The sequence below is a fragment of the Rhipicephalus sanguineus genome, chromosome 3, assembly GCF_013339695.2.
Source record: "Rhipicephalus sanguineus isolate Rsan-2018 chromosome 3, BIME_Rsan_1.4, whole genome shotgun sequence".
NCBI classification, from domain to species: Eukaryota; Metazoa; Arthropoda; class Arachnida; order Ixodida; family Ixodidae; genus Rhipicephalus; species Rhipicephalus sanguineus.
Genome location: NC_051178.1, coordinates 24,278,452 through 24,289,319, shown reverse-complemented (window position 1 = coordinate 24,289,319; position 10,868 = coordinate 24,278,452).

Genomic DNA, 10,868 nt, shown 5'->3' with positions numbered 1-10,868 from the left:
TAAAACTGGGCATGGCCTGCATAAAGTAGTCCATCTTGATGCCTGCATTTGGAATACTTGTAGCGATTTTGTTGCTCTAGTCATTGGCTACTTGTGCGAATGACTTGGGCTACTTGTGCTGCTCTATTTCTGCCTCAAGTGTACGCATGTGGAGACTAGGCGGGTATCAAGAGGCTATTGCGCTTCATAGTTTCAAGGCGTTTCCCTCGAAGGCGTACTTTAAGATCGGGGGTGTTTGTGTACGTATTCTAGAGGCAACAAAAGCAATAAAATTTAGCCGATGAAGAAGAATTGTTTGCGTTGAAAATGATATTTGAAATGATTGCAGTAGCTACGGCGTTACTGTATATGTACCGTGCTCAGCGACTGACAGGGGCGTAACCATGGGGGGGGGGGCACACCGGGCCCGTGCTCCCCCCCCGAAATTTTTTTTGTCACGGCATACAGAGCTCAAAATGAGGATCACATTTGCCTGTCCGACCCCCACTTCAGATGAAGGAGGTGCCCCCCCCCCGACTGAAGCACTGTATCCAGACCGCATAGCCAGCGTAGCCCCTTACGTCACCGGCTAGCGCCTGGTTTATCACAAGGTGCAATATTACGGGCATATTGCATCTCAAAGGCTGTCGCTTGTATTGTGTACCGAAACATGTTAGCATTGTGTACCCAGCGCTCGGCGGTGGCGCTAAGTTGTTCTGTTCGGCAAGGAAGACGAGACGATTCGCATAAGCGCTAACATGGGCATGCCTGTTGTGATGCTGGACCAAAACAGTACCACTTCCTTGAAGCGAGCGTCGGTGGAGGTATGGTGGGGCAGAAATGTCTGCCCCAACATAGCCTGTGCAGGGCGTAGCCTGTGCAGGGCTCCCAGGAAAATAGGACAGTTTTCTTAAGTAATTGCTACAGGCAGTGCGATTTCCACGAAATCGTTCACGAAACGTCAGAAGTGCGCGCAAAGACCAAGGAACCTCCGAAGTTTCTCGGTGCAGGTGGGAACGGTGAAGCCCTGCGCGGCTCGAAGTTTGCCAGAGTCGGCGCGAGAACCAAAACAGTCAACGCGATGTCTCAGCATCGTAAGTCGCTGTCGCCCAAAGTTACACTTGACGAGTTCTGTTGCAGGCCGGCGTCGCGGAAAACAGGATAGATGGAGGAATGGCGGTCGTTGCTGCCTGATTACGCGGAAATTTGACAGTACGTGTGAGAAACCACAGTCATTGCAGAAAGATGTGCAGCACGCTAAACCTTTGTTGCTTCGCTAAAAGCGTTAAAGGGATAGTACATGCCTCAAGACAGTGCTCAGTACCAAAACCCTTAAAGTAGAATGCCCTCTAACAGCCATTATTTTGAGGGAAGGGACAAGGCAAAAATGCGAGACACGGTTTCTTCGGACGAAACTAGGGCCCCTCTTGTTTGGCGACCCATGCATGCTAAAAACCTCAGATGCTTTACTAGATTTTCGGAAGCAGAACATGAGTATGGGCTTTATAGCTCGTTCAGTAGATGTTAAATGTCTTTATTATTCGTTGCCGCACGCTGAGCTGCTAAGTTGTGTCGAGGAGTGTATCAATGGCTTCAGGTCAGCGACGTTTCAAAACGAAACGGGCTTATAGTAGTCAGGCGTCTCGAACTGCTCTTGTTTCATTGGGAGCAACAGACATTGAATAGAATGGGAAAGTATGCACCCAAAAAGGTATTCGTAAAGGGTCCTGTCTAACTCCGATCCTTACACGTTTTATAGCTACATATGAGACCATTGTTCGTGCATGTTAATGGGCCGACTTCTGACCAGTACACACACCACGGTGTTCCTCAAGGTGGTGTATTGAGCGCCACACTATTCATCCTTGTTCTGCTCGGTCTCATGGAACGCATACCAGATTCCGTGCAGACATCTCTATATGCAAATTATCTGCCTGGACGTCAGGCGTAACACGTCCTCAGGTACGTGCGAGGTTCCAGAAAGCAGATAATACAGTGTGCACGTAGTTTACAGAGCAAGGCCTCGAGATTTCTCCTGAGAAATTGGCGCTGGTCGCGTTCACGCGGAAGGCAATGACATCGTATCTGATCGCCATCAATAGACACAATATATGCTACGCCAGGACGCACAGGTTCTTAGGTGTCACGATCGATCGAAACCTCTGCTGGAGTCCCCATGTGGCCACTCTAAGGAAGCGCCTAACGGTCATCGCAAAACGTTTCAAATTTCTAGGACGAAAAACGTGGGTACGTCAGTGCACGTTATGTTGCAGGTATTGGCCTGGTGTGCGACCGATGGCGGCGCTGCGAACGGCGTCTGTATGACGTCAGAGCGGGGATTCGCGCGCTTTCGTCTGCTACGTAGGCCCAGCGCCGTGTTGAAACCACCATTGTGGTAAATCTCAACAAAAAAGCAGTTCAATTGTTATCTTGCGTATGGTGGCTACTGAAGTTGTTCGAATAACCATGGGACTGCTTTGAACTACAGCTCTTTGTTCCTTAGAACTGCGGCCGCTTGTCCCCGCGGCGAGTGCTGCGCAATGGTGAAGTACTGCTCTGTGCCTCAGTGTAGTTCGTCCGCTCGTGAAAAGGGCGTTAGCTTTCACAACTACTCTAAGGACCCGAAGCTGAAGGAGTGGATCGTCAAGCTAAGAATGGGAATGCGCCCCACACCTTCATCGACCGTGTGCAGCAATCACTTCGCGGACGGTGACTTCTGCTACCCACCGTACGCGCCACTCTTAGGCAAGCTTATGACCGCGTTTAATCGCCTCGCCAATACTTAAGCCGTGTATTGCACACAAGCTATAAGCATAGGCGACTTACACCAGGTGCGGTGCCGTCCCACAACCTGCCGCGAAGGCGCCTAGACAAGGAGCCGACGACGCGGCCTCCGAATCGCCTCGCACGTAAGCGCGCCTCGTGAGCTTAGCTGAGCGGCGCAGGATATCTGAGACTACGGCTGCATTTGGATGGTGTACATACGTATTTTACTTATAAAGGCAAGCGCGCGCCTAGCAGAGTGCTTATCATAAAGTCATAAGCGAAACCTGTTGCTGCTGTGTAGTGCACATTCTCTAAAAGTTTTCACCTGAGGCAGTACAGACACTTTTTTTAAAGCGGAGCTCTTTAAGCTTTTCGTTAGGCTTCGTGGCGTGAAACTGGACCCAGCTTGCCTTTGCCACGTTAATCTCTGTGGCCCTGTGCGTGGTATAATCAGCGATTAACTATTTGTTATATTCTAATACCCATGCGACGGCCCTGTGAGGTATTAATAATATGAACTACGACGTAATATCGTTCTCACTGAACCAACATTTCGGGACAAACTGCGATCATGGTCACCGGCAGGAGGGTGTGCAACAAGGCGGCACTTGCGCACTTGTTTGCAGGACGAAAGCTGCGACGGTGATGCGCTCTCCGTTGACGGCCTCGACCGCGCATTCAACAACGTCGCCTGCGTCGTACACCGCTTCGCCCTCGATGAGGCACCGCTACCTTTCACAAGCTTTATTTACATACTTGTAGATGCTGGAGATCAGCACGCTTACTGAAATATCGAAACAAACACCGAAACTAATTAGTATCGTACGGCGGAAACACGATAACGAGCGAGAACACTCACACATGGTTTCACTTTCTTACCAGCAATGCGGTCGGTGGCGTCGGCGCACTCGTCGGCCATCCGGGGGATTTCTTGGCCCTGCCGATTGGGCCGCAACTAAAACAAGTTCAAGATTACACTCTAAAACATTCGTTGTAGGCGTTAGTTGACCGTCGCGAGGCTGTTCGTTCGACAATGTTCCTGCCTGAAGCAGACGATCCGCATACAGGAGCAGCGGCTGCTGGAGCGCGGTAGAGAGCGGAGTCCTCGCTCTGACGTCACACGCGAGAGGGCGCCACTCCAAGATCTCGAGGCCAATAGAAAACGTTGTTTCTGGGGTACCGGCAGTACAGCTTGCCGGTTCTGACGAACGCTTGCAAAAGTAGTATGCGCACAATAGCAAAAAAGCCTATGCCCAGCCACTCAGAGTTTGTCGATCGCTACGCTGCACATCAATTGCGCAAACCATCGCGATTGCCAAAGATCATCCGGCCAAAACGCACTTTACTCTGGAGGTGCTTAGAGCTCATATTAGGTACCTTGTTCGCGCCCCTGCCCACAACGTGCTTCGCTTCCAGAAGATCGACCGAGTGCCTCCTTCTGTAAGAGAATATTGACTTACCGAGAGTGCCTTCCAACCCAACGGTCTGCACGCATGCAGAACGGATCCTGACACCCTCTTGGTGTTTGGACCGACCAAAACTACGCTTGACAGTGCCGAGGATTCGCAAGAAGGTGGAGCTCTCGTCGCCAGCTTTAAAGCAGCTGACTATACTCGTGCTGTGCGAAGAATACAAACACCACGTTAAACTTTACCCGGATGGCTCGACAAATGTTGGAGGATCTGCAGGAGCTATGATCTTCCCAGCAAGAGCCAAGAGCATCCAGTTTCGAACGTCACACAAAACATCATCGACAGCGGTGGAGCTCACGGCACTCCGCAGCGCACTCCTCCCCAGTAAACCATGAATGTCCATTAGATATCCATAGAATGCTAGTCTCAGGATATTCAGTACATGTTCTGGATATCTACATTTCTCCATATGACATCTCACGGATGTACTATAGATCATCTAAAATGCACCCGGATGACGCTCTCAGTACGTTGTATGGATATTAAGGCTGGATGTTCTGTACATTTAAAAGATGTTTTTCGAATAGGCAGCACACAAAAAGGGCAACAAATACGCACATACAAAAGACGTAAACACAAGCGCTGACAGCGCTTGTGTTTGAGTCTTATGTGTGCGTATTTGTTGCCCTTTTGTGCGCTGCCTATTCGAAAATACTGGCTACCAACTAGCCCATCAGTACATATTAAAAGATGTTCATTCCTTAAACTCGCATCCACATGACGTCTAGCGGCTTGTGAGGTGCACTAATTATGGCTCTCAAAAACGAACGCTCGACAGACTGTAGGCCACAATACTTTTCGCTCGCTTGAGTGCTCGCGATATGTACTGTTGTAACCTGAAAGTAACTGTTGCGAATCACTATTTTGTAAATTTAGTATTTATGATTTTGGAAGTAGGTGTAGGTGTCTGGGCAAAAAAGAGCAGTTGTATTGTACTGCCTTCTATGGAGAGCACGCTGCATACCTCCCATTGTTCCTTTTAGGTATATAGCGCATACCACATCTGATGACACATCAAATGTGCAATACTCTTCTCAGGCTATTGCAATGTTTTGTTACACACAATGAGTACAATGCATTGCCCCGAAAGATTACTGCACATACAATCATAAGAGTGTTCAGTACTGGCGAAATGACAAGAGAATGAAATGAGTCGAAAGCAACAAGGCAGTATCACAAAAGTTTTTATGAGCAAAGCAATGCTGTAAACCATAAGAGTACTCTGAACGTGTAAGAACACAGGCTAAATGTCTAGAGAACGCAGATACACTCAAAAGAAATGAGGCGGTATGATAAAAGTGAACTGTGAACCAGCTGAAGGGTAAAACTGAAACTGTCTGCCAGCAGTCCCAGCATAAGTCAATAAAAAACACAAACTGTCCACCAGCAGTCCCAACATAAGTCCAGAAAAAACAAACTGTCTGCCAGCAGTCCCAACATAAGTCCAGACAGGCTCCTCGGCCGGATTAGTGTGGTCTTGTGGGTCACAGGAGGGGCTACTTGATATGCTCAGTCCGATCGCTGTGTGCCTGGATTCAAGTAGAAAGGAAGGTTAAAAAAATAAAGCCGGTACAGTAAAGGACTCGAGAGTTCATGAAACTGCTTGAACCAGACAAACTTGTCGCATTGCTCTTTCTATTTTATGCCTTAAAGTGGCTCTCTTGCAAAACACATCAATGGAGCCCCAATTCTATGACTTTGAGAGGGCACCCAAAACTATCGTAAATTGAAGAAGTATTAAGATACCCAGAGACTGTCGGTCTTTCCCCCCAAAAATGTGACATGAAGGCGCACTGCTTCAAGAAAAGTAGATTAAATTATTTAAAAAAAACATGACAGCTAAGTAATTAACTGGAGGAGGTGAAAGTTAATTATTATCCAATGTAATATGTCTTTTCTCCAGGATAAAATGAGTCAGGGCATTAACTGCAGTGAAGAGTCAAGTACAAAGCTGAAACCTGCTACAAACAGCCTTCCATCAAGGGTGTCAAGTATGGTGTCATCATCATTAAATGGTGACGGAGAACATTTCTTGCAAGCTTGAGAACATTCATACTTGACACGACTAAGCCTTGTGTGTGATGCATTAGTTCCCAATCAGGTGCAAACAATGAAGCGCTGCTTTTATTAAAACTGCTTACATGAAAGGTGTGTTATGCACTAAATACGGCTACAAACGCTGTATTATATATACATATATATAGGACAGACGATTACTTTTAGGGCTCGTTTTCTCTGCGAGACAATATATATATATATATATATATATATATATATATATATATCCAGATTTCCAAATACTAGATTGCACACAACCTCGATGAGGTCCGTGTAGATTGTTTAGGTAACAGCCTTTGAATAAGCATGCGATCAAGCAGTATTCAGGAACGAATTAAGGAACTGGATCACTGAGTGCAATGAACTGCAAGAGAATTTCCCCATTCCATGAAGGCAAACTGCACTTTTCCCCTTTTCTAATTCTCAATGTGGAAGCTAATCAGTTCACCTAGCCGGTATCACTACCTTACAGGGGCCCCGCAACACTTTTTGAGCATGGTCAGAAAGCGCTGCCAATAGGTAGTCGAGGCTCCCGAGTAAACACAAGCCAAATATTATAGCGCAGCACGAGCCCTGGATTGTACAATAAATTCTCAAAGTCACCTAAACATTGCTCCCTCTTCTCCCGACAAATGATGTTTTAGTCCACAAATAATAGCGTGTTTGTGCACAGTTCCGCCATTGGCTGATTTGAGCATGGCGCTTATTCCAACTAAGCTTTGGCATGCTAGGGAAAGAGACAACAAGCAAGCGCACACAGCTAAACAAATAAAAACAGAACGACAGCTGCGACATACCACGAAAAACAACGCTAACAAATGCACAGTACTACAAAAGGGCACGCTAAACTAAGCTTATCATGGCTTTTCTGGCAGCCAGAAACCATTACATCAAGGAAACGAAGCAGAAGTAATGATGTCGATATCACCGAGGCATGCACGGCGATACAGAACTGTGCGTTTAGGAAAACGCGAATGCGAAAATAAACAAAAACTTTTATTCACGCATTACACAACGGCCTTGTTGTTGTTGTTGTTGTCCTCTGTACATGGCTCATACCCAATGCAGGGGATTGGCCGAGTAGAGGGTGAATTTTGCTAAAATTATCTTCAGGGTGTCGTTCGTAGAAGCTATTATTAACTAATATATTGAATTGATGTTTCAATTATTGGTAATGAAATATTTACTCAGGCAGAATTTAGATAGATATTCTTTTAGACTGTCGAATGAATTCCTCAATGACGAAGAAAACATCCCTGTGGCTGTATCCCAGAGTGGTGGCCCCAAAAGAAAGTATAACCGACTCCGATACTTCCAGGCCCAACTTTCGAAGAGGTGGTTCTATGATTTTTTTCCTCAATGTCGTGAACCGTCGACAGGATAAAAAGAAATGATCGATTGTTTCCTCCTGATTGCAGAAGAGGCACAGTGGGGAAATCGCTAGTCCTGCTCTATGTAAGTAAAAGTTGAGGGAGCTAACGCGGCAACGAAATTTCATCATGACTACTTCCATTATTCTTGACGTGGATAAATCACTGCGCCAGGAAACCATAAGAGAACCTACCTTTGCTGGCCAATGGCCCACTGCCGGGGCGGACAGGGTTCAGAAATTCTTCCACGGTTCTTGTTGTACGCGACACAGCACCCAACAGTGGTCTATGTCCACGCCAGACGACACGGTATGAACTATGGGTTTAGGAAAACGCGACTGCGAAAAGAAACAAAAACCTTCATTCACGCATTACACAACGGCCTTATTCACTAAAGGAAAGCATAAGAGAACGTATGCACGTACCTTTGCTGGCCAATGGCCCACTGCCGAGGCGACCGGAGTTCAGAAACTCTTCTCCCGTTCTTGCTGCACGCGACACAGCCAGAGAACATCCACCACACAACACCCAACAGCAGTCAACGTAAGTACACATACGTCAGATAAAAAGCGGCGGACAAACGTCGCTGTTGGCAGCGTTGGCCCCGGCAGGACCAAACCACAACTGGTCCAAACATGTGCGCCATGTGCGTACACATGCGTACATGTACAGTACAGATGTACAGTGTTCTAGAAGTTGTACATGTGCGAAAGAAAACGTGATGGCGATGACGGTGACGGGGACGACGTCGACGCGTGTCACAACCATGGTCACAACTTAGGGAAAGATTATGTACAAATTCATGCTTTATATTGCGGCTAATTTTAATTTAAAAGTAACTGTACTAAGTTTGTACAAAAGTAATGATTTTTGTACAAATCATGGCGGCCATGACGTATTTTGCGTTGCAAACGGAAGTAAGCATAGCCTTTGAGACTTAAAATGTGGGCTTCAAGATGTCGGCCGGGATCAACAAATATCACTCTCCCGTTAGAACGGGCGTCCGTGGAAGGCCAGATAACATCACAAAAATAACACAAATAAAATGCACCGATGGTACAGTGTGCACAACTCATACCGTACAGGCAGACACGGCGCCTTGCGGCGCAGAGCCGCAACCACGGTGCAGGGAGCATGGCCTCCGAGATTGACAGGCGCGTGCACCGCCAGTCAATGTCGGAGGCCACCCAGAAAGGAGAACCAAAAAGGGACGGGGAAAAAAAACCGCGAGCCGCTTAGAGGTGGGGGAACACGCAGCGCGCGCCTTTGGCAGCGTTGAGGAGCAGACGACAGCGGTGTTTTCATCAGCAAACGCCCAATTTCTTCCGTTCTTTTTCTTTCTCTTTTGTTGCATCCGTTTCTGCGAGCTAAGGCGAGGAATCAATGCCAGACTTCAGTGGATGCGCCGATCTAGTGTCGTTGAAACATTCATTGATTATTTCTAATCCCTTGAAGGTCGGCGTTTTGTGAAAAAAAAAATTACAGCATATCCACGGGTGAATGATGAAGAGCTTGGGCGTAGCTCCTGAAGCAATCATGGTCTCGGGATCGGCTTCTCGTTGAGCCCGTTTCGCAGCGGCGTCCTTGGCGCGCACCGTCGCGGGATCCGCCTGGCTGCCGCCAAGCGAGCGCCCGCCGCTGCGCATCGTTCATGCTCCACCAACGATCCGACACGTACGGCGACGATCCAGGAGAAAGAGAGAGGCGCTCGCTCCCAGCGCCTCCCCGCAGGGCCCGCGCAGCAGCCAATCGGAGAGCAGCGGCCCTTCTAGCGCCATCTAGTGTCGATTCACACAAGCACCATATTGCACACCATTCTATTGGACCAACGCCATCTAGGAAATGAGACGAGAAATGGTGATGACGCGAGGAATCAATGCCAGACTGTGTACAGATTGTGTACAGCGCCATCTAGAATATCGTCCCTAAACTGCAGTTTGTATGTACTTCTATGAGACAGCGCCATCTGCCGTTTACGCCGGACAGAGATACTGCCGTTTACGCCGGACAACGGAGACGTGACAAGGTTAGACTAAGAGGAGCTACGCCCGTAAAATAAGCACAAATGTGCACCGTCTGTCACTGACGTCCAAAATGCGTCCATCGTTCACACAGCGTACATGTGCATTGTACGTCCGTTACAATAAGCCTTTGTATATCTTTTAGACGTCCACCTTGCGCAAAGCGAAAATTGGACATCTTTCAGACGCAAATAAGACATCTTCTTTCGTCCTAGATGTTTGGATTATACCGCTACGTACCATGGACATTCGTGGTTTACTGGGTCAAGATTGATCGAGAAGCAGCACTAAAATGGAGCATTTTTACTCATTCAAAACCAGCTCTGCAATGTCTTCGATCTGTACCATCAACTAATAGACCACGGGCATGATGTAACTTTTCAGTGGTTACCAGGCCACTGCGGCATCATCGGTAAAGAGCACGCCCACGATGCAGCTAAGAATGCTCAAGAAAATGACGTGATAGAACCTACTTGATTATCAAGAAGCGACACCGCAGCAAAGATTAATACTCTCGCGCATGATGTGGCAAGCTTTATGTGAAATACGCCCGGTTTTCTCCACACCCGCCTTCACCGCCTGGATCCGTGCCTACGACTCACTGTACCATCTGGCCTACCCCGATCCGAGATGACCGTTCTCCGCCGTGGCTTGGCGTGTCTTTTACGAACGTCTTTGCTTGCCGCATCAGGATGACATACAGTGCTGCATGTGACCATTGCGGCAACCACGAAACTATTGAAATTATTTTAGGTCAATGCCCTCAGTACAGCTCCCAGAGACAGTATCTCTCAGCAGCGTTTGCACGACTCGACAATCAGCCGGTTTCTGAGCAATTATTCTTCGATTGCCGGAAGGATCGAGCTTCACGCCATAAGCAACGAAGGAGCTGTTGAAGTTTCTGCGAGCGACCGGGCTCGTTCAACGATTTGGCACTCCTGGGCGTGTGTTTCTCCCTTCCTATCTCATTTCTCCCTTGCTTACTTTTCTCTCTCTCCTAACCCCTTTCCCAGTGCAGAGGAGCAAACCAGATATTTGTTTTCCGGTTAACCTCCCCGCCTTTCCGCATGACATCTTGCTCTCTTTCTAATCTACAAAGATGCCTACTGACCAGGCTACAAGGCTTTATATCGTAGATATTCTTAGGTATGCCGATGATTTTATAATCATATAAGACAATACCCATAGTCACAGGTCGGCAC